This window comes from Rhinopithecus roxellana, chromosome 6 (assembly GCF_007565055.1).
Source record: "Rhinopithecus roxellana isolate Shanxi Qingling chromosome 6, ASM756505v1, whole genome shotgun sequence".
Classification (NCBI taxonomy): domain Eukaryota; kingdom Metazoa; phylum Chordata; class Mammalia; order Primates; family Cercopithecidae; genus Rhinopithecus; species Rhinopithecus roxellana.
The window spans coordinates 100,826,919-100,849,994 of NC_044554.1; the positions used below are offsets into that span (position 1 = coordinate 100,826,919).

At 47.7% G+C, this 23,076-nt stretch overlaps 1 protein-coding gene across 1 annotated transcript in view; it reads right to left on the reverse strand.

Moving 5' to 3' along the window:
• Positions 1-22,777, reverse strand: part of CARD11 (caspase recruitment domain family member 11) — a 128,982-nt gene extending 106,205 nt beyond the window's left edge. The window contains exon 1 of the mRNA XM_030932012.1: positions 22,503-22,777. The gene's annotated coding sequence lies outside the window, so the exon portion shown is untranslated. The remainder of the gene's footprint in view (positions 1-22,502) is intronic.
• Between the last annotated feature and the right edge of the window lie 299 nt (positions 22,778-23,076).

The following is a 23,076-nucleotide window of genomic DNA, read 5'->3' on the forward strand; positions in this document are numbered from 1 at the left end:
AGCTCCAGAAAACCAAAAATAAGGAGAAAAATCTCAAAAGGAGTCAAAGAGGGGAAAAAAATCTTACCTTATCTGTAAGTGAATAATGATAAGACTTACTGCAGACATCTCATCAGAAACCATGTGAGCAAGAAGGAAGTGGAGTAAAATATTGACAGAAAAAAACACTAACTTAGAATAGAATTCTGTGAAGGAGTCCTTGAATGTGAAGGAGAAATAAAGACTCTCAGATAAGCAAAAATAGAGAGAATTCATAGCAGACTTGCTCTGCAAGAAATGTTAAAAGAATGTCTTCAGGAGAAGAAAAATGATATAAAGAAAGGAAGAACAATTGAGAAGAAATAAGTAAAAGTCAAATAAGATCTTTTTAAAAATTCTTAATTGATCTAGAAGATAACTGTTTCTTTTTTTTTTTCTTTTTTTTTTTTTGAGACAGAGTCTTGCTTTGTTGCCCAGGCTGGAGTGCAGTGGTGCGATCTCTGCTCACTGCAAGCTCCGCCTCCCGGGTTCATGCCATTCTCCTGCCTCAGCCTCCTGAGTAGCTGGGACTACAGGCGCCCGCCACCATGCCTGGCTAATGTTTTGTATTTTTGGTAAAGACAGGGTTTCACCGTGTTAGCCAGGATGGTCTCGATCTCCTGACCTCATGATCTGCCTGCCTCAGCCTCCCAAAGTGCTGGGATTACAGGTGTGAGCCACCGCGCCCGGCCTAGAAGATAACTGTTTTTAAAGTAATAACAGTAATGATGTATCAAGTAATTCTAGCAAATGGATCAGTGAAGTGATTGACAGCCATCTCACAGAGTCAGGAAGAAGGAATTGGGAATTCTGCTACAAGTTATCTTCACTACATGTGAAACAGTATAGTGTTATTTGAAGGTGAATTTGGATTAGCTAAAAATGCATTTTCTAAATTCTAGGACAACCACTAAAAATATTTAAAAAGAAATATAGTTGATACGCTATGACAGAACATAAAATGCTCAGTTAAAACCTGAGAGGTTGGCCAGGCACAGTAGCTCACATCTGTAACGCCAACGTTTTAGAAGGCTGAGGCGGGAGTATCGCTTGAGGCCAGGAGTTTGAGACCAGGCTGGGTAACATATTGAGACTGTGTCTCTACAAAAAAATACAAAATTTAGGTGGGTGTGGTGTTGTGTGCCTATAGTCCCAGTTACTTGGAAGGCTAAGGTGGTAGGATGGCTTGAGTCCGGGAGGTTGAGGCTACAGTGAGCTATGATGGCACCACTGCACTCCAGCCTGGGTGATAGAGTGAGACCCTGTTTCAAAAAAAAAAAAAAGAAAGAAAGAAGAAAAAACAACAAGAAAACACCTGAGAAGTCAGAAAACAAGGCCAGGGGGAAGAGAGCTTGGTATTTGTTCAAAGAAGGACAAGTAGATCTAAGGAACGAAACAGAATTTGGGTTCAGATTTGAAGCCACGATTATTGGAAAATTTTGATATATAAGAAACTTGGCATTGCAAATCAGTGGGGAAAAGATGCTGCAAAAACAAATGGATATTCCTTTGGAAATAAATGTAACTGGATTTCTCCCATAAGTCATTCACATAAATAAATACCATATACTTTAGTGTGAAATCTTATTGCTAGCATTTCTTATATATGGATCTATACAGATCATCCCCGATTTATGATGGCTCGACTTACAATTTTTTGACTTTACAATGATGCAAAAGTGATAGGCATTTAGTAAAAACTCTACCTTGAGTACCCAAACAACCATTTTGTTTTTCATTTTCAGTACGGTATTCAATAAACGCCATGAGATATTAAACACTTTATTAGGAAATAGGCTTTTGTGTGAGAGGATTTTGCCCAATTGTAGGCTAATGTAAGTGTTTTGAGCATATTTAAGGTATCCCAGGCAAACCTAGGATGTTCAGCAGGTTTGCACTAAATGCATTTTTTGTTGTTGTTGTTTTTTTGAGATGAAGCTTTGCTCTTGTCATCCATGCTGGAGTACAGTGGTGCGATCTCAGCTCACTGCAACCTCTGCCTCCCGGGTTCAAACAATTCTCCTGTTTCAGCCTCCTGAGTAGCTGGGATTACAGGCACCTGCCACCATGCCCAGCTAATGTTTGTATTTTTTAGTAAAGATGGGGTTTCACCATGTTGACCAGGCTGGTCCTGAATTCCTGACTTCAGGTGATCCACCTGCCTCGGTCTCCCAAAGTGCTGGGATTACAGGCGTGAGCCACTGTGCCCAGCCTACTAAATGCATTTTCGACTCACATATTTTCAACTTAAGATGGGTTCATCGGGATGTAGCCCTATCATAAGTCAAGGAGTATCTGTATATCCTTTTATCTGAAATTTTCAAGAAATCTAACTTATAATTTCAAAACATTTACAGACTTCACATTAGAGAAGGATGAAACCTGACTGCCTCATGGTGGAAGAGCTGGCAAGGAGAGAGACAGTTTTCTCTGCAGAACCCTAGAAGGGCTCAGAAAATGGAAGCACCTTGTACTGCAAGAGGTGGTGTGCAGGGCAGGGCTGAGACCAGCAGATGAGTGGAGGACATGTAAAAAGAGCAGGTGAGCCCCCAGATTCCCTCCCCAACTGATAGGAGAAGGTAGGTTTACTCACTGGAAAATTATGGGGACAACAGGTGTGGGGATAAGGTGCCATCTGGAAGGGTAGATGATTAAAATGTTGGAAGAATGGGATTTGGAAGTGGGGAGGGGCAGGTTAGAGGACTGCTATTTTTTAGTTTAAGTCATGTGATAGTATTTGATGTTTTATTTCTATTTCTATTTTTAGACAAGGTCTCACTCTGTTGCTTAGGCTGGAGTACAGTGGCATGATCATGGCTCACTGCAGCCTCGACTTTCTGGGCTCAGGTGATCCTCTCACTTCAGCCTCTCGAGTAACTGGGACCACAGGTGCATGCCACCATGCCTGGATAATTTTTTGTATTTTTTTTTTTTTTTTGGTAGAAACAGGGTTTTGCCGTGTTTCCCAGGCTTGTCTCAAACTCCTGGGCTCAGGTGATCCACCTGCCTTGGCCTCCCAAAGTGCTGGGATTACAGGCAGGAGCCACCACACCTGGCTGTGTTTGACTTTTGTAGACCAAGTACATATATTGTTTAGATAAAAATAGAAAGCAAGCTTAAAAACAAAGAAAACAACTGCAACCTAAAATTAAGCTCTCTTCTGGATGTGGTCACCGGAATGGCTTTCTCCATTGTGGTCCAGAATGAAGACCAGGAGCAGCTTCCCTGGGAGCCAATAGTCTCTCCAGTGGAAAATCCTGCCCCTCAATCTGCAGGTGTCATGCCTGCCATAATGTCAGTGGGGCCAGGCCTCAGGGAGAATAGGTGTTTGGTCCAGGAAAATAAAGGGTGTTTTTGTAATGACTTTGCAATTTCTTCCCAACTTGGTTCTTCTCTCATTTTTCTCTCTAAACTCTATCATCTATCATTTACCTTAGACTTGCTTCAGGCTACACTATTTATAACAATAGAAGCAGCATTTTTGGCTTGTCACCTTTCTCCAAAGGAGCCCAGATTGTCTCTAAACCTTTAATGGGCATACAGAGTACCTGGGAACCTTGTTAAAATGCAGTTGGTCTGGGGTCGGGCCTGAGAGTCTGCCTCAGGGGAGCAGCTCCAAGGGGAGGCTGATGGTGGTCCCTGGAACACACTCTGAGTAGCAAAAGGACTTGAGGCAACTTTCTGGGGGTGATGGAAATGCTCTAAATCTTGATTGTGGTTACATGGAGTATATACATTGATCAAAACTCACTGAGTTTATTGTATGTAAATTATACCTCCATAAAGTTGATTTTAATGGAAAAAACCCATTCTAGATGCATTACAGACATAAAGTGAAAGATGAAACAATAAGGCTTTTAGAAAGAAACATAAGCCTTAGGATAGGTGAATGCTTCTTAAACAGGAATCAAAACAAATTAACTATAAGAAAAAAATACACACATTAATTGGACTGCAATAAAATTAAAAACTTCTGTTCATCAGCAGACTATTAAGAGAGTAAAAAGCTGAGTCATAAACTGAAAAAAAATCCACAATACATACATCTGACAAAGAACTCATGTCTATCATATATAAAGAACTACTACAATTCAATAAGTAAAAGACAACTCCAGAGAAAAATGGGCAAAACACTTAAACAGGCACTTTGCAAAGGAGGCTATCTGAAATGAACAATAAACACATGAAAACGTATGCTAATTAGTCATAAGCAAAATGCACATTAAAGCCACAAAATTATTTGTTTTGCCTAAATACCCACAAGAGTGGCTAAAATGAAGACACAGACAATATCATGTGTGAGTAAGAGTGTGGAGCAACTGGAACTCTCATACACTACTTATGGGAGTGTAGATTGAAACAACACCCTTAAAATCTATTTGGTAGTATTTATTAGAGCAGAACATCAACATATTCAAAGATCCAGAAAATCCACTCTTGAGTGGCCAAACACATGTTTCCAAAAGACGCATGAGAATGAATGCCTGGCTGGGCATGGTGGCTCATACCTTTAATCTCAGCACTTTGGGAGGCCAAGGCAGGAGGATTACCTGAGCCCAGGAGATTGAGACCAGCCTGGGCAACATAGTGAGACCTCCCAACTCTACAAAAAAATGAACACTTCTAGCAGCATTATTCAATGTAGCCAAAAATTGGAAACAAGTCAAATATCCATCAATAGTAGTATAAATAAAATGTTATACTACTCATTTGCAATAAAAAATGAATTATTGGCAATAAAAAATGAATGAGCGACCACAGTAAGCAACAACATGGATTAAGCTAGGCTTGCCAGATAAAATAGAGGACACTCAGTTACATTTAAATTTTGAATTAAAAACAAATGATTTTTTGAGACAGAATCTCATTCTGTTGCCCAGGCCAGGCTGGAGTGCAATGGCAGGATCTCGGCTCACTGCAACCTCTGCCTCCCAGGTTCAAGTGATTCTCCTGCCTCAGCCTCCCGAGTAGCTGGGATTACAGGCACCCACCAGCACACCCGGCTAATTTTTATATTTTCAGTAGAGATGGGGTTTCACCGTGTTGGCCAGGCTGGTCTCAGACACCCAACCTCAGGTGATCTGCCCGCCTTGGCCTCCCAAAGCCCTGGGATTACAGGTGTGAGCCACTGTGTCCAGCCCAAATGAACTTTTTTTATTTATTTTTTATTTTTTATTTTTATTTTTAGCACAAGAATATCCTATGCAATATTTGGGATATACTTACACTAAAAAATTCTTATCCTATTAAATGTTATTATTATATTACAATGTTATTTTTTAGCTGGTCATGTTCTGTTTCTTGATCTGGGTGTCACTGGGCGACACGGATGCATTCACTTTGTGAAAATCCACCGAGCTCCACACTTAGGATGAGTGCAGGCCTCTTGTGTGCATTCGCTACTTCAATACAAAGTTTATCTAAAATCACAATCAATCCCTGGCCCGTGGCCCATTAAATGGGGGCCTGCCTCTTGCCTTGAGGGTTCCATCTGTTGTCGTCTCTGCTGTCTGTGATCTCTATAACCCGTGCATCCATCCTGGCTTGGAGCTGCTGCTCAGAACGCCCCAGCGACGCACCCTTGCCCACAGGATGGCATCTGCCCTCCTTGACACAGCACCCCAGGGTTCCTGTGGCCTCCCCTGCCCCATTTCCACGTCCTCACATCTTTTTTCCAGCACTGACACTAACCACACCACCACAGCTCTGTGCCTGCCGCTTCGCCTACTGCTCTGCCAGGCAAAAACCTATTTATTTTCCCAGTCTCATTTCAGCTTCTGTCAGCTCTGGGAGGTCTTTCCTGACTCCTTCAGGCAGACCTGTCTGTTCCTCTCCCTAAGGTCTGTCTTCATTTCAGCATCCGTTATAGCAACTCCATTACTTCGCAACTGACTGTTTATACGTCTGTCTCCTCCCCGGATGACAGGCTTGCTGGGGCAGGGACCCTGTCTTTTTGTCTTTTTATTCCTAGCATCTCAGAGTGTTCTGTGCGTGGTAGGCTCTGGGTATGGTGTTAAGTGGTCATGACAGTAACGGGTGCTAATGAATGGGGACTAGCAGAGAGATCGAAGGGCTCTGTAAAGGGTTCACACTTCATTTTAGAATTAGAGATGGCAAAACCCTGTCTCTACAAAACAAAACAAAAACCAAAAATTAGCTGGGCAGTGGTGGTGCATGCCTGTAGTCCCAGCTACTCAGGAGGCTGTATTGGGAGGATCACTTGAGACAGGGAGGTGGAGGCTGTAGTGAGTCATGATCCTATCACTGCACTCCAGCCTGGGAGACAGAGCAAGACGCTGTCTCAGAAAGGAAAGGAAAGGAAAGGAAAGGAAAGGAAAGGAAAGGAAGGAAGGAAGGAAGGAAGGAAGGAAGGAAGGAAGGAAGGAAGGAAGAGGGGGAGAGAGGGAGAGAGAGAGAAAGAAAGAAAAAGAAAGAAAGAGAAAGAAAGAAAGAAAGCAAGGAAGGAAGGAAGGAAGGAAGGAAGGAAGGAAGGAAGGAAGGAAGGAAGGAAGGAAGGAAGGAAGGAAATGGAAAATGATGCTCTAAGTCCCTCTGCTAATGAGTTGCCAGTGTTTCATTTAACTTCCCAGGAGAAGGGTGCTGGTCTTATCCCCGTGTCACAGATAGGAAGACAAGTGCTGAGCAGTTCAATGGTTTACCCAAGGTCACATGGCCGGCATGTAGCAGACCACACACTCATGGCCCTGGCTGTTCCGTGAAATCACAGCAGACGCTGAATCACTAAAATGTCCTCCTGGGACAGGCAAGTCAACAGAGGAAGTGCCCAGTCTGCCCCGGGCCACCTTTTGACTCAAATAAGCTTTCTGGTACCTCTCAAATCAGTCCCCGTGGGTGGCCACCCCCTCTCCCATGGAATGGCTCGCCGGGAACGGGGTAACACCTTGAACACCTAAACACAGCGTTCAACTCCGTCCAGACACTCTCAACTCCTGCTTGAGATTTTCAGGTTTTAAACAAAACAGAAATCTGATTCACTGTTTCCAGTCCTACAGGAAACTCAGGTCCTTTATTTATCTGCCACTAAAAAAAAAAAAAAAAAAAAAGAAGAAGAAGAAGAAGGAAAAAAAAATCAAACCAGAAAAAAAGCCCTTTATGTCTTACAAGGGTTTTGAATGCATCTCATTTCATACAGCACCAAACATTGTTCATGACAGAGGCTCCAGAATGAAGTCCAGACTAAAAGACAGAAGGAAATGAAACACATTACAATAAAACACACACGCTAATAAATAAGGGCCTGGGCAATGAATCCAGCTCGGAACATACCACTGGCAAGAAGAAATGCCCCAAAGCTTTACTTAAACCAAATAATAGAAGAACAGATGGCTCCCCCGGGTCTCTGGGAAAAGCTAATAGATACAGGAGGCTGCAGATAGAGGCTCTGTTTGGGATTTGGGCGGAAAACACAGGGCATTCACAAGATTCAAGGTGAAAGAAAGAGGGCTTGTAGATTTAGGAACAGGGACATTTTCATCAGATAACAAAAATAGATATATCTGGATATCTCCTCTGGGTTCCCACAGACTGCAGGGCACGTGCCCTCTCCAGAAATTAACCAGGGCTGCACTCGGCAGCATGCCAGGGAGACCAACTGCTCCTAGCTGCCCGACTGGAGAATTAATTTAACTCCAGAGATTTGGATAACAAGAAAGAATCCTTAAGGGAGATAAAAATTTACTTTGGGAAGATTTTTGTCCCCACCTGTTGTACAGGAGCATTGTTAAGTGGGGGGAACAGTGGGTGGGAACAGGAAGCTGTGGGTTCTATGATGCAAGACTCCCCTGGTCACTGATTAGCTGAGTGACCTCCAGGCTGCCACCTGCCTAGGGGCTGTTAAGAATGCTGAGATCTGGCCAGGCGCGGTGGCTCACACCTGTAATCCCAGCACTTTGGGAGGCTGAGGCGGCGGGCAGATCACGAGGTCAGGAGATCTAGACCTTACTGACCAACACGGTGAAACCTCATCTCTACTAAAAAAAAAAATACAAAAAATTAGCCGGGCATGGTGGCGGGTGCCTGTAGTTCCAGCTGCTCCGGAGGCTGAGGCAGGAGAATCGTTTGAACCCAGGAGGTGGAGCTTGCAGTGAGCGAGATCACGCCTCTGCACTCCAGCCTGGGCGACAGAGCGAGACTCTGTCTCCAAAAAAAGAAAAAAAAAAAAAAAAGAATGCTGAGATTCATGGACACAAGGAGGGGAACATCACACACTGGGCCCTGTCGGGGGTTGGGGGGCAAGGGGAGGGAGAGCATTAGAACAAATACCTAATGCGTGCGGGGCTTAAAACCTAGATGACAGGTTGATGGGTGCAGCAAACCACCATGGTACACGTATACCTATGTAACAAACCTGCACGTTCTGCACAGGTATCCCAGAACTTATAGTAGAAAAAAATGCTGAGATCTTCCAAGCACAGAAGGATCACATCCCGTATCTAACACCCATATTAATCCCCTTTAAATCCAAATGACATTGTCTTCCCAGAGTGGGCGGCAGCAAATGGAATCCATTAACAGGGAAAGCAAGGGCTTTCAAACCACCCGGTCAGATGGTTCAGAGGAGTGCGTGTCCAACAGGAATCCACAACTGGGGAGATCAATTAACAAAAACAAAACTTCCCCTTTATATAACGGTGCATATACACCTCCAGCGCCATGTTTCATCTACTTACATTGTCCTGAGAGCAATTTTGTGTAGTGGCAAAAGGCAGGAATGATTTATCTCCCTCTTATTTGTGACGAAACAAGATCTTGGGACAGTGAAGTGATTTGTTCCAGGTCACCAGGTCATCGTGCATTATTTTTTAACTTTTATTTTAGGCTCTGGGGTATACCTGCAGGTTTGCTATATAGGTAAACTAGTGTCATGGGGGTTTGTTTTATAGATTATTTCATCACCCAGGTACTAAGCCTAGTACTAGTGTCATGGGGTTTGTTCTATAGATTATTTCATCACTCAGGTACTAAGCCTAGTACTAGTGTCATGGGGGTTTGTTCTATAGATTTTCATCACCCAGATACTAAGCCTAGTACTAGTGTCATGGGGTTTGTTCTATAGATTATTTCATCACTCAGGTACTAAGCCTAGTACCCAGTAGCTACTTTTTTTTTTTTTTCTCAAGATGGAGTCTTGCTCTGTCACCCAGGCTGGAGTACAGTGGCACAATCTTGGCTCACTGCAACCTCCACCTCCTGGGTTCAAGTGATTCTCCTGCCTCAGCCTCCCAAGTAGCTGGGATTACAGACACCTGCCACCACACCTGGCTAATTTTTGTATTGTTAGTAGAGATGGGTTTTTGCCATGTTGGCCAGGCTGGTCTTGAACTCCTGACTTCAAGTGATCTGCCTGCCTTGGCCACCCAAAGTGCTGGGATTACAGGTGTGAGTCACCATGCCCAGCCCCCAGTAGTTACTTTTTTTCTGATTCTCTCTCTTCCCACCCTCTGCCCTCAAGGAGGCCCCAGTGTGTGTTGGTCCTGTCTTTGCATCCATGTGCTCTCAGCATTTAACTCCCACTTATAAGGGAGAATATACGGTATTTGGTTTTCTGTACCTGTATTAATTCACTTAGGATAATGGTCTCCAGTTGTATCCATGTTCCTGCAGAAGACATGCTCTCATTCTTTTTCATGGCTGCATAGTATTCCATGGTGTATATGTACCACACTTTCTGTATCCAGTCTGTCATTGATGGGCATTTAGGTTGATTCCATGTCTTTGCTATTGTGAATACAGTGCTGCGGTGAACATTCACGTGCATGCGTCTTTACATCATGGATTTGCAAGGCTGGAAGGGCTCTGGGTCATGCAGAGCAAGAGCAGATGACTGACGGGGCAGCCCAGCTTCCACATTCAGATTCACACCCAGGGGCAAACATCGGTGATCGATCCCTGAGCTTGGGTCCTCAACGTGGCCCTCCAGCAAGCCATTACTAGTTGATTGGAAATGGCTTGCCAGATGCAACGCATTTACCACCCCAAGTCCTGTCCAGTCTTCTCATTTGACTTACGAGGAAACTGAGCTCCAGAGGTGAAGGGGAACTTGGCCCAGACTGCTCAATGGGTCAGTGGCCGAAAACCAAATCCCTCTTTCTGAGCCCAGTGGCCTCTCCAGGGCACTGTGCGGTGTCCCATCTACTGCAGAAAGAATTCCCCCATCAAGGCAGGGCAAGGTGGCTCACGCCTATAATCCCAGCACTTTTGGGAGGCCGAGGGGGGCAGATCACTTGAATCCAGGAGTTCAAGACCAGCCTCGGTGACATGGCAAAACCCTGTCTCTACAAAAAAATACCAAAATTAGCTGGGCATGGTGGTGCACGCCTACAGTCTCAGCTGCTTGGGAAGCTGAGGCAGGAGGATCGCTTGAACCCAGGAGGCGGAAGTTGCAGTGAGCCAAGATCATGCTACTGCATTCCAGCCTGGGCGAGAGTGAGACGTGCGTAAAAAAAAAAAAAAAAAAAAAAGAAAGAAAAGATTTCCCTATCAAAAGATGCCTGAGAATGACATTCTTCATGACTGAGCCAGAGCAAATTTTCTTTTCTATGCCCAGCAAGTGGGCAAACTACCAACAGAGAAGTGAAGGACAGTTCCAAGGATCTTAAGTCCGAGCCCCGCGCAGGATGGAAGACAGAGTTCGGAAAATCACAAGTTTGATTTTGGATTCACTCCATGTCCAGGCAGACACGTGAAGACAGTTGGATATTAAAGTCTAAAGTTCAAGAGGAGAGCCTGGGCAGAAGATATGAACTTGGGAGTCATTGGCATATAGATGACTTTTAAAGCAAGAGGTGGGAGGAGACCACCCGGGGAAAGAGGCCCACAGACTGAGCTCCCGGCAGTTTGACCTCAGAGGTGAGGGAGACAGAGGAGTCAGAAAAGAGAGGCCAGGAAGGAGTAGTTAGCAAAGAGGGGGCAAAAAAAACAAGAGGGAGAAGCCCCAAAGATAAAGGAATGTGTGTTTCAAAGAGGAGAGAAGAATGGTTCTTATGAGATCCTGCTGATATCAAAATCTATGAGGACTGAGGATGGACCATCAGATAATGGCATTGGTGACTTCGTGTTTTTGTTTTATTTTTATTTATTTATTTATTTTTTTGAGACAGAATCTTACTCTATCATCCAGGCCAGAATGCAGTGGTGTGATCATAGCATAGCTCACTACAGCCTTGACCTCCTGGGTTCAAGTGATCCTCCCACTTCAGCCTCCTGAGTAGCTGGGACCACAGGTGCACACCACAATACATGCCTTTTTTTTTTCCCCCTATAGAGATGGCATCTCCTCTGTTGCCCAGACTGGTCTCAAATTCATAGCCTCAAGGGATCCTCCTGCCTTGGTCTCCCAAAGTGCTGAGATTACAGGCATGAGCCCACACCTGGCCACACGGGTGGTTTTGACTAGAGCTGTTTAAATTGAGTACTGGGCCAAAGCCTGACTAAAGCGGGCTCAAGATGGAAGGGGAGGAGAAGAGTTAGGACAGGGAGTACAGACAACACTTTACTATAAAGGTGTTACGGGCTGAATTCTGTCCCTCCAAATTCCTATTATGGACGTCCTAACCCCCAGGACCTCAGAATGGGGCTGTATTTGAAGACAGGGTCTTTAAAGAGGTGATGAAATTAAAGTGGAGTGATTGGAGTGGGCCCTAATCCAATCTGACCTGTGTCTTTATACTAAGAGGAAATTGGAGGCACAGAGACCCAGGGGACACACACCCAAGAGAAAAGGCCGGGCGAGGACACAGGGAGAAGACGGCACCTGGCAGCTGCAGAGACAGGCCTCAGAAAGAACCAGCCCAGCCAGCACCTTGCTAGGACTTCCAGCCTCCAAAAATGCAAGGCAATAAATGTCCCAGTCTGTGGGATTTTGTTATGACATCCCCAGCAAATGAATACAAAGGGGGTGCAGAGAAATGCGGCGAAGGCTGGAGGGGAATGTAAAATCAAGACAGGTTTGTCGTTTGTTTGTTTTAAAGTGGGTGAAACCGCAGTAGATCAGCACTCGGATAGGAATGGTCCCCGGAGAGAGTGAATACAGAATGGAAGATGCAGCAGAGAGAGAAGGCAGTTGCTCGAGAGCGTCTTGGATTGGAGAGAGGTGGGCTCTGGTGCCTGTGCAGAGCGGGCCTTGGCAGGTGGCCAGATCACCATCTCAGGCACAGGGCAGGGCGAGGTGCCAGGCGCAGAGGCAGGAGGCACCAGGCAGGTGGGAGGGGGAAGTAGAGCCACCAGTGCAGTGGCAGGAGGGCCTCTGAGGCCCATCAGTCTGACTCTGCCACAAGACCTAAGGTTGGGTTTTTTTTTTTTTTTTTTTTTGAGACGGAGTCTCGCTCTGTCGCCCAGGCTGGAGTGCAGTGGCCGGATCTCAGCTCACTGCAAGCTCCGCCTCCTGGGTTTACGCCATTCTCCTGCCTCAATCTCCCGAGTAGCTGGGACTACAGGCGCCCTCCACCTCGCCTGGCTAGTTTTTTGTATTTTTTAGTAGAGACGGGGTTTCACCGTGTTAGCCAGGATGGTCTCGATCTCCTGACCTCGTGATCCACGCGTCTTGGCCTCCCAAAGTGCTGGGATTACAGGCTTGAGCCACCACGCCCAGCCAAGGTTGGGTTTTAAAATATATTTTTAAATTACAGCTGGGCACGGTGGCTCATGCCTGTCATCCTAGCACTTTGAGAGGCTGAGGTGGGCAGATCACCTGAGGTCAGGGGTTCGAGACCAGCCTGGCCAACATGGTGAAACGCTGTCTCTACTAAAAATACAAAATTAGCTGGGTGTAGTGGTGCACACCTGTAATTCCAGCTACTCAGGAGGCTGAGGCAGAATTGTCTGAACTCAGGAGGTGGAAGTTGCAGTGAGCCGAGATTGTGCCACTGCACTCCAGCCTGGGCAACAAGAGTGAGACTCTAACTCAAAGAAAATAAAAGTGTATATATAAAATTATTAAATTATATATATAAATTATATAAATATAATTATATATTATACAAATATATTATATATAATTATATAATTAGACATATAATTACATATATAATTTTTAAAAAATAATATGTATATATGTATAAATTAGTTAAGAAAGATACGGGACTGGGCATGGTGGCTCACGTCTGTAATCCCAGAACTTTGGGAGGCTGAGGTGGGAGGATAGTTGGAGCCTAGGAGTTCGAAACCAGCCTGGGCAACATAGCAAGACCCACATCTCTACAAAAAATTTAAAAATTAGCCGGTCATGGTGTCACGTGCCTTTAGTAACAGCTACTTGGAAGGCTGAGGTAAGAGGATTGCTTGAACCCAGGAGGTTGAGGTTGCAGTGAGCTATGATGGCACTATTGCCCTCCAGCCTGGGCAACAGAGCAAGACAAAATTATATAGAACTTCCACATAAAATGAGTGAGGAGACAGGGTGACCCCGTCCCCGGCGCACAGACGGCCTTCTGCTTGTACCGCAGCTGGATCCTTTCTCCACTAGGTCATGCTCTTCGCCAGTCTAAGACCTCCCCGAGCTCAGAAAACTTGGAACAGGGCCCGGTAAAAGGCCGTCCGTTAAGAAGCGGGAGAAACATTTGTCAAAGATAGAGAACTCTCCTACAAAGAGCCAAGAACCTCTGTGTGCCTCAGGAACTAAAACAGGGATCACGGTGCCTGTTCGTCGGCAAACAGGGATCACCGTGTCAGCTCCCAGAGGCTCTCTGCTGGTTAACACGTTGGTTTCTGAAATGCGTCTGAGAACTGAAGTCACGAGTGTCGGAAGGCAGTGTGAGGTATCGTTATTATTCTACTGAACATTTCCCCCGGAACCAACGATACTTGAATCCCTTTAAAAATAGGCCATTTTTTCTTAGAAGACTTCCATGAATCACATAATCCTTACGCAGAGGCAGGCAACGAAGCACTGATGTCAACGACGTTACAGTTTTACTTCATACCAACATTTATCCACCGACATAGCAATGTACTAAACTGCAGAAAACGCTGGCACAGGGCCTCTGTTTACCCTTGGATTTTTTATATTTCAGAGACAGGGTCTCCCTCTGTTGCCCAGGCTGGAGTGCAGTGGTGCAATCACAGCTCACTGCATCCTCTACCTCCTGAGCTCAAGAGATTCTCCCACCTCAGCCTCCCAAGTAGCTAGGCCCACAGGCATGGCCACCACACCCAGCTAACTTTTACCTTTTTTATAGAGATGAGGTCTCACTATGTTGCCCAGGCTGGTCTCAAACAAGTAGGCTCAAGTGATCCTCCTGCCTCAGCCTCCCAAAGTGCTGGGATGATAGGCATGAGCCATTGTGCCCAGGCTGCTTCCAGATTTTTTTTTTTCTAAAAGGGCCATCACCACCAAGACACGTGTAAGAATGTTCACAGTGGTTTCGTCATGATAACCCCGAACTGCAAGCAACAGAAATGTTTATCAACGGTCAGGTGGATAAGTAAATTGTGGTAAATTTTTGTGTTTTTTTTGAGACAGGTCTCACTCTGTCACCCAGGCTGGAGTGCAGTGACACGATCTTGGCTCACTGCAACCTCCTCTTTCTTGGGCTCAAGCAGTTCTCCAGCCTCGGCCTCCCGAGGACCTGGAATTATAGGCACAAGCCACCAACGCTTGGCTAAGTTTTGAATTTTTGTAGAGATGGTTTCACCATGTTGCCCAGGCCGGTCTTGAATTCCTGAGCTCAAAGCAATCAGCCTGCCTTGGCCTTCCAAAGGGCTGAGATTACAAGCATGAGCCACAGCGCCTGCCCCTATTGAGGTAAATTTGTACCATGAAATACTGTGTAGCAACGAAAAAGAAACATTGAATGTGACTCTGTCCATGTGAAGTTCAAGGACAGGGATGGTGATAGAGGTTGGAAGGGGACGGGGAGGGGTAACGACTGGGAGGGAATATGGGACTTCCCCAGAACCTAGAAGGGACCCAAATCTTGATTTGGGTGATTGGCTCCGGAAAGACATTTAAAAGCCCATCAAGCTGTATGTATGCTTAAGACTGTACTGTGTGTGTGTTATACCTTAATTTTTAAAAGTTATTATTATTATTATTACTGATGGGCAATCAGTTTTACCTTTCTTTTTATTTTATTTTTAGAGATAGGGTCTTGCTCTACTGCCCAGGCTGGAGTGCAGTGGTGCAATCCTAGCTCACTGCATCCTCGAACTCCTGGGCTCCAGTGATCCTCCCATCTTAGCCTCTGGAGAAGCTGGGACTACTACAGGTGCATGTCACCATGTCTGGCTAATTTTTTAAAGTTTTTTTGTAGAGGTGGGATCTCACTATGTTGCCCAGGCTGATCTCGAACTCCTAGGCTGAAGTGATCCTCCCACCTGGGCTTCCCAAAGTGTTGGGATCACGTGCGTGGTGTGAGCTGCCATGCCAGGCCTATCAAACTTTTCGATGTTTGCCAGTCTGACAGGTGGAAAATGCTATGTCCCTAGTGTATTACTTCACATGGATTTAATTGTAAATGAAGCATGTTGACTGACCGGCTGATATTCTGTGTGTGTGTACCCCTTCACCATTTTTTCCATTGGTTGAATTCTCTAATTTTGGGGTCTGGACACTCCCACTGAGGGTCCAGTCCTGTGCCGTCCACTGGGCCAAAGGTGGCCACATTCACTCCCACCTACAGCCGCCTCCACCCCACAAGGACAGAGTTGGTAGCTTCGACAGAGACCCTCTGGCTCACAAGGCCTAAAATATTTACTATTTGGAGCTTTCAAGAAAAAGTGTGCCAGTTCCCGTGTCTAATTGGTTTACAAGAGTTCTTAGTAAATTAAGGAAATAGCTCTTTGCTGCATATATTCTGTTTTGCATTTCATCTCTCTCTGTTCTCCCTCCTGGCCTCTGAATGAGCAAGTCAGAAGTAAAACTTAAAAGCAGAAGCTGCAGAACCCCTTGACACATTTGGTGCATTTGGAAACACTTTGGTCTGTGCTAATCTAGGGGTGGCATCATCATCATCATCATTATTATTATTATTATTTTATTTTATTTTATTTTTTTGAAATGGAGTCTCGCTCTGTGGCCTGGGCTGGAGTGCAGTGGCCGGATCTCAGCTCACTGCAAGCTCCGCCTCCCAGGTTCACGCCATTCTCCTGCCTCAGCCTCCCGAGTAGCTGGGACTACAGGCGCCCGCTACCTCGCCCGGCTAGTTTTTTGTGTTTTTTAGTAGAGACGGGGTTTCACCATGTTAGCCACAATGGTCTCGATCTCCTGACCTTGTGATCTGCCCGCCTCGGCCTCCCAAAGTGCTGGGATTACAGGCTTGAGCCACTGCGCCCGGCCTCATTATTATTATTATTTTGTGATAGAGTCTCGCTCTGTCACCCAGACTGGAGTGCAGTGGTACAATCTTGGCTCACTGCAACCTCCGCCTCCCGGGTTCAAGTGATTCTCCTGCCTCAGCTTCCCAAGTAGCTGGGATTACAGGCGCCCACCACCACGCCAGGCTAATTTTTGTACTTTTAGTAGAGACAGGGTTTTGCCACGGTGGCCAGGCTGGTCTCAAACTCCTGACCTCGGGTGATCCGCCCGCCTCGGCCTCCCAAAGTGCTGGGATTGCAGGTGTGACCCACCGTGCCCAGCTAGGGGTGGTAATTTTATATCCATTTTACACGTGCAGCAGTTGAGGCTCAAAATCATCATGTGACTTTGTTGGGGTCACAGAGAGTACAGGTAGTGGAGCCGGAATAGACACCTTGTCTGCCAGGCTCTAAGTCTGTAGATCTCTCCAGAAAGCAGCTTTGCCTTTTTTTTTTTTTTGAGACAGGGTCTTACTCTGTTGCCCATGTTGGAGTGCAGTGGTGCAATTGTGGCTCCCTGCAGCCTCAGCTTCCTGGGCTCCAGCAGTCCTCCCACCTCAGCCTCCTGAGTAGCTGGAACCACAGGTGCATATCACCACACCTGCCTCATTTTAAAATTTTTTATAGAGATGGGGTCTTGCTATGTTGCCCAGGCTGGTCTCCAACTCCTGAGTTCAAGCAATCCTCCTGCTTTGGCCTCCCAAAGTGCTGGAGTGCTGGGATTACAGGCGTGAGCCCTCATGCCTGGCTTTTTTTTTTTTTTCATCTTGCCTCTTAATGAATGAGGCCAGTTCCAGGGCATGGCAGCGATCCTAATCAGCACTGTCCTGGCAGGTGTTGCCTTTGGCACCACCAGGACCAAGGACATGGCACAGGGCAGCCCCTCTGGTGCTATCATACTTGGGTATAAAGACAGCAAATTCCTGAGTTGCAGAGAGGCAGGAAGGAAGATGACACGCTAGACACAGAAACCACACAGAGGAGGATGGACCCTGTTTGCGAGCATGGATACTGCACATGCCCCTTTCTGGCTCCCAGACTTGCAAGGAATAATGTTCACTGAGGAATGGCCCCGGCTGGGCCAGGAGGAACCCAGCACTTTGGAGGAACGAGTGTGCTTCAAGGAGCAGGAGAGGGGAAGAAGAAGTGACAGCCACACAGACGGGACTGGAAGGACTTTTATCACCCTCTGGCTCTCGGCCACCAACACCTATTACACAAATGTGACAGTGACCATTATAATCTCTGAGCCCTTGAACAAATCACAACCCAAAAGGTTACCCTCCCAAAAATAATCACCCCATCAAAACCACTGACCCAGAGAGTGGCAGTCCCTCAAGGAGAGAGTACGGACAAGGCATGGGGCCTGCTCTTTGTATGGAGTGTGCAGTGCCCTGGCTGTGCTTTTCTTATGTGGCCTGCCACAGGAAGAGGCTGGCATCTGGAATCTGTGCCTTCTAATTCCTCTTCTTTTCTTTTCTTTTCTTTTTTTTTTTTTTTTTTTTTTTTGAGACTGAGTCTCACTCTATCACCCAGGCTGGAGTGCAGTGGCGCGATCTCGGCTCACTGCAACTCCAACTCCCTGGTTCAAGCAATACCCCTGCCTCAGCCTCCCGAATAGCTGGGATTACAGGCGACCACCACCATGCTTGCGTAATTTTTTCTGTATTTTTAGTAGAGATGGGGTTTCACCATGTTGGCCAGACTGGTCTCGAACTCCTGACTGCAGGCAATCTGCCCACCTTGGCCTCCCAAAGTGCTGGGATTACAGGTGTGAGCCACTGCGCCTGGTTGCCTTCTAATTTTTCTTTAGCAGAAGAGCATGTTTAAGGGGCTTCCTCGAAGGTTGCCTTTTCCTTCTCTTTTTGTTTCTGTATTTCAATCAATCGAACAAAATATTTTCTTTCCTTTTTTTTTTTTGTTTGAGGCAGGGTCTCGCTCTGTTGTCCAAGCTGGAGTGCAGTGGTGTGATCTCGGCTCACTGCAACTTCTGCATCCCAGGCCCAAATGATCCTCCTGCCTCGGCCTCCCAAGTAAGGAGGGACCACTATGCCTGGCTAATTTTTTAGTTGTTTTTTTTTTTTTTTTGTAGAGACATGATCTCACCATGTTGCCCAGGCTGGCTGGTCTGGAGCTCCTGGACTCAAGGGATCCACCCACCTTGGCCTCCCGAAGTGCTGGGATTACAGCCATGAGCCACCGTGCCCAGCCAATCAAGATATTTTCTAGACTGATTTGGGTACTGCAACCACCAAGAGTGAGAGTTTTTCTACAGGGTAGATTGACGGAGCATCAGCTCGGTCTGTGATTTCCTCGGGCCTCATAATTCCCCTGTAAGACTGAGATTGCAGATAAGGAATCGGAGGTTGCACCAGAAAAAAGTAACGAGGTCCATCCAGCTGGTGTTTGCGGGGAGGCTGGTACTGCAGCCCTGGGTCTGGACTCCAGAATCCAGCCTCTGATCTGCTGCAGACCTTAGTCATCACGGCAAAGGTATCCTATGTCATACACCGTATTTTCTCATTTTATGCTTGGTGTAACTGACAATACTGAAAATAACCAGTATCGATATCCTGATTTCATTAGAGAAATGACTCTCGGAGAGCTCAGGTGACGGGAAGCCTGTCCAAGGTCACACGGCAAGCCAAGGTCACACGGCAAGCCAAGGTCACACGGCAAGCCAAGGTCACACGGCTAGCACTGATCAGTAGTCATGCCTCGAACCCATGCCTTCATGGGCTCCAACCCAAAAGATGGAATGCCGCTGGGAGCACGGCCTGCAAAGCAGAGAGTGCAGGGGCTGGGCAAGAGGAAATGGAAAGTGGTTTTGTTTGTTTGTTTTTTCTTTTTTTGGAGACAGAGTCTCACTCTGTTGCCCAGGCTGGAGTGCAGTGGGGCAATCTCGGCTCACTGCAACCTCTGCCTCCTAGGTTCAAGCGATTCTCCTGCCTCAGCTTCCCGAGTAGCTGGAATTACAGGCGCCCACCTCATTTTTGTATTTTTAGTAGAGACAGGGTTTCACCATGTTGCCCAGGCTGGTCTCAAACTCCTGACCTCAAGTGCTGGGATTACAGGCGTGAGCCGCCATGCCTAAAGGCGGTTTTAAAAATGGATTCAAGAGGCTGCATTTTTCAGCACTTGACATGCCTTTTCATCATCACCATCTGAGAATCAGGACCCCATTTGGCCTTTCCTGCATGACATGCTATGAGGAGCTATGATCACAAGTGTATCTTCATCTCCACGGCCCCTGCCAGCCACCACCAAACCAGTCACACAGCCCCTCAGTCCCAGGAAGCAAGTCTTTTATTGGAAGGGCCCAGAATTATTGCATAGGATAAAGAAGTCTAGACACTGCCCCTCGCTTTTTTTCTTTTTTTTTTTTTGATACATTGCCTTGCTTTGTAGCCCAAGCTGGAGTGCAGTGGCACCATCTCAGCTTACTGCAACTTCCACATCCCAGGCTCAAATGATCCTACTGCCTCAGCCTCCCAAGTAGCTGGGACTATAGATGCACACCACCATGTCTGGCTAATTTTTTGGTATTTTTTGTAAAGACAAGGTCTTGCCATGTTGCCCAGGCTGGTCTCGAACTCCTGGACTCCTAGAACCTGGACCCCCCTCCTGTGACCCTGCCACCCCTTTCCTAGTACAGTGTCCACAGGGGGCTGTCCTGTCCCATCTCCCAGCTCTGCACCCCCTTTCGGTGGGGCTGCCCTTCCTCCCTGAGATTTTCAGCACCATCTCAGCCTGGAACCTTCCAGGGATCCTTGGATCTTCTGAGTCCTACCATCTCCCAAGTTCACTCCCTACTTCCCTCCCCACTCCTCCTAATTCTTTTCCATCTCATGTGTGTCTCAGCCACACTCTGACCACGGCATACACAGACTGTGTGATGAACCTACTCAGGTTGGAGCACAGCTTCTCACATCCCTCCTGCGTCCCCTGTGCCACCAAGTACAAAGCCACCCACACACGCCCACTGATGGATTCAAACAAGCGTTGTCATCTTTACAAGAGTTAGGTTTAGAAGTCTTTTTTTTGAGACAGAGTCTTGCTCTGTCGCCCAGGCTGGAGTGCAGTGGTGCGATCTCAGCTCACTGCAACCTCCACCTCCCCAGTTCAAAGTGATTCTCCTGCCTCAGCCTCCTAAGTAGGTGGGACTACAGGCATGCACCACCACATCGGGCTAATTTTTTGTGTGTATTTTTAGTAGAGATCGTGTTTCACCACTTTGGCCAGGCTGGTTTTGAACTCCTGACCTCAGGTGATCCACCCGCCTTGGTCTCCCAAAGTGCTGGGATTACAGGCGTGAGCTACTGTGCCCGGCCAGAAGTCATTTTTTAAAAATCACATAAAGGATGAGCAGATACACAAAATATAGTCTATCTGCACGACAGAATATTATTCATCCTGAAAAAGGAAGGAGATTCGGTCACAGGCTACAACACAGATGAACCTTGAGGACATGAGGCTCAGAGAAATAAGCCAGGCACGGGAAGGACACAGGTTGTATGAGCCCCCTTATACGGGGTCCGGAAAATCATCAGATTCCTAGAGACAGAATGAAGAAGGGTGACTGCCAGGGACTGAGGAGGGAGCCAGGGAGATGTTGTTTAATGGGGGACATAGTTTCAGTTTGGGAAGAGCTGGATGGTGGTGACCACTGCAAGACAATGTGAATGGGCTTAACGCCACTCCACTGTGCCCTTCAAAGCGGTTCAGTGAGCTACTTTTATGTCATGTGTATTTCACCACGATTTTTTAAAAAATCACATCAAGGACCATTCATGCATTAACTGAAGACTGCTGGGGCCAGGGGAGCCACGGCCTATCTGATACCCAGGCAAGTAACATCTACACGGGTCCAAGCAGTCCCTGGCCTTGGCTACGCTGAGTCCCGGTCACTGTTACTCTCCTCAGGGCAGCCCCGGCCCGAGGCAGGGGTATCATCTCTTTACAGATGCCTTGCTGGGGAAAGAACGGGAGATTCTGTGAAAGCACAGAAATGGACCCTTACGGATTCCTGTCCTCATATGAAGCACAAAAATGGACACTGACGGAGAAATTCCTGTCCTCATATTAATTCCCGGCTCCTGGGATTTCCGGCACGTAGTATGCACAGGTTGAGCACTTAATAAACGTGGAATGAACGATCGACTGTTTCTCTCCCCTTTCTGGTAGGCTGGTAACCTTATACCTTCAAGACGAGTCATAAACGTCAGGAGAAACATTTTTGAACTACAAATCAAAGGCTTTGAGAGCAGGCGGGACAAGACAGAGGTCAGTTTGGTCCAAGACGGAGTTTGTGTGGGCAGCCCCGAAGCTCACAGCTGGGACCACTGTCCATGAACCTGGGTCCCCGTGACAGCCTCCAGCGATGCTCAGAGCCCCCGAGGGACAGAAACACCCTCTCTGCCCCTATCTTCAGAGGGGGCTCAGCAGAAGGCCTGGTGGCCCCATCGGGCCTGGAGGGGCCTCCTGGGGTAGGTGGCTTTCAGGCCTGAGGCCGCTGGGGACTAGTCCTGGTCCGGGTTTCAGTGGGGAACCTGGGCCCCCTCCTGTGCCCCCACCACTCCCTTTCTAGTAGAGTCCCTGTGGGGTGGGGGTGGGGGGCTGTCCTCTCCCATCTCCCAGCTCCACACCGGCTTTTGGTGGGGCTGCCCTTCCTCCCTGAGCCAGGCCCCACCTTCCCAGGAGCCTCTGAGTCAGGCTGGGCTGTGGTCTGCAAACTTCCGGGCCTTTCAGGTGTCAGAAAAGTTTCTCTTCCTCCCTCTGGGGCAGGTGCACCAGGGGGCTGCAGCCTCCTGACCCCTGATTTTTCCCTGTCCAGTAGGAGGAGGTGGGGGTTTTGCTGGGCAGTGATACTCAGAGACGGTCAGAGAGACAGGGAGGAGAGGTACACGAGGTGGAAAGTGAGGGAGAAAAAGGGTTGGAAAGGAAAAGGGGTAGATAAGAGTAAGAGAGGGAAGTGGGGCAGGGGGACAGAGATGGAGAGGGACGGATACCCCCATCATCCCGGGGCCAGCAGGAGCCACTCCCATCCCCCCCACGCCCCACTACCATGTCATCTCACTGATGCCCCCCATCTCCTCCCCGTATCCTCCTCTCTTTACCCAACTCCCCGCCTCATGCTCCCCCTCTGCCAGCTCCCCCATCCCGGCTGCGCCTACCTGGGGCGCTCATGCTCCGCCAGCTGCGCGGGGCGCCTTCTCCACGCAGGCCTCCGGCTTCCTCCAGGCGACCGGGCCCTCCGTCCCCGCGGGCACGGACCCGTCCTCCGAGGGACGCCGCCCGCCCAGGGGCTGCAGGGCCAGGAGGGGGCTGCGGGCGGCGCGGGCAGGAGTCCGAAGGCCAGAGGAGGCAGGAGAGAAAAAAGGAGAGAAAGTATGTCATAGGCTAGGAGGGGCGGGGGAGGGAAATGCAAAACCCGACAGGAAATGAGACTAAAAAATGCGAAAGGTTAGAAAAAGATAAGGAAGAGAGGGAGGGGGCGGAGTCGGTGCTTCGGGAGGAGGGCGGTAAGGAGGTGGGGGTGGGAGTGGGGACAGGGCCTGGGGTGGGGGTGCTTGGGGACAGATCAGGGAGCCGGGGATGGGGAGAGTCTCGGGGTCCAGGCCACCTGCATCAGTCGGGGTGAGGCTGGACCAGCCTGGGCGTCAGTCCCCACCTAGCTGTGACCCCAGGCAGAGTCCAGGTGGGGCCTTGGAAGGGGCTATCCCCTTTCTAGGTTCTCCAGGCCTCCCG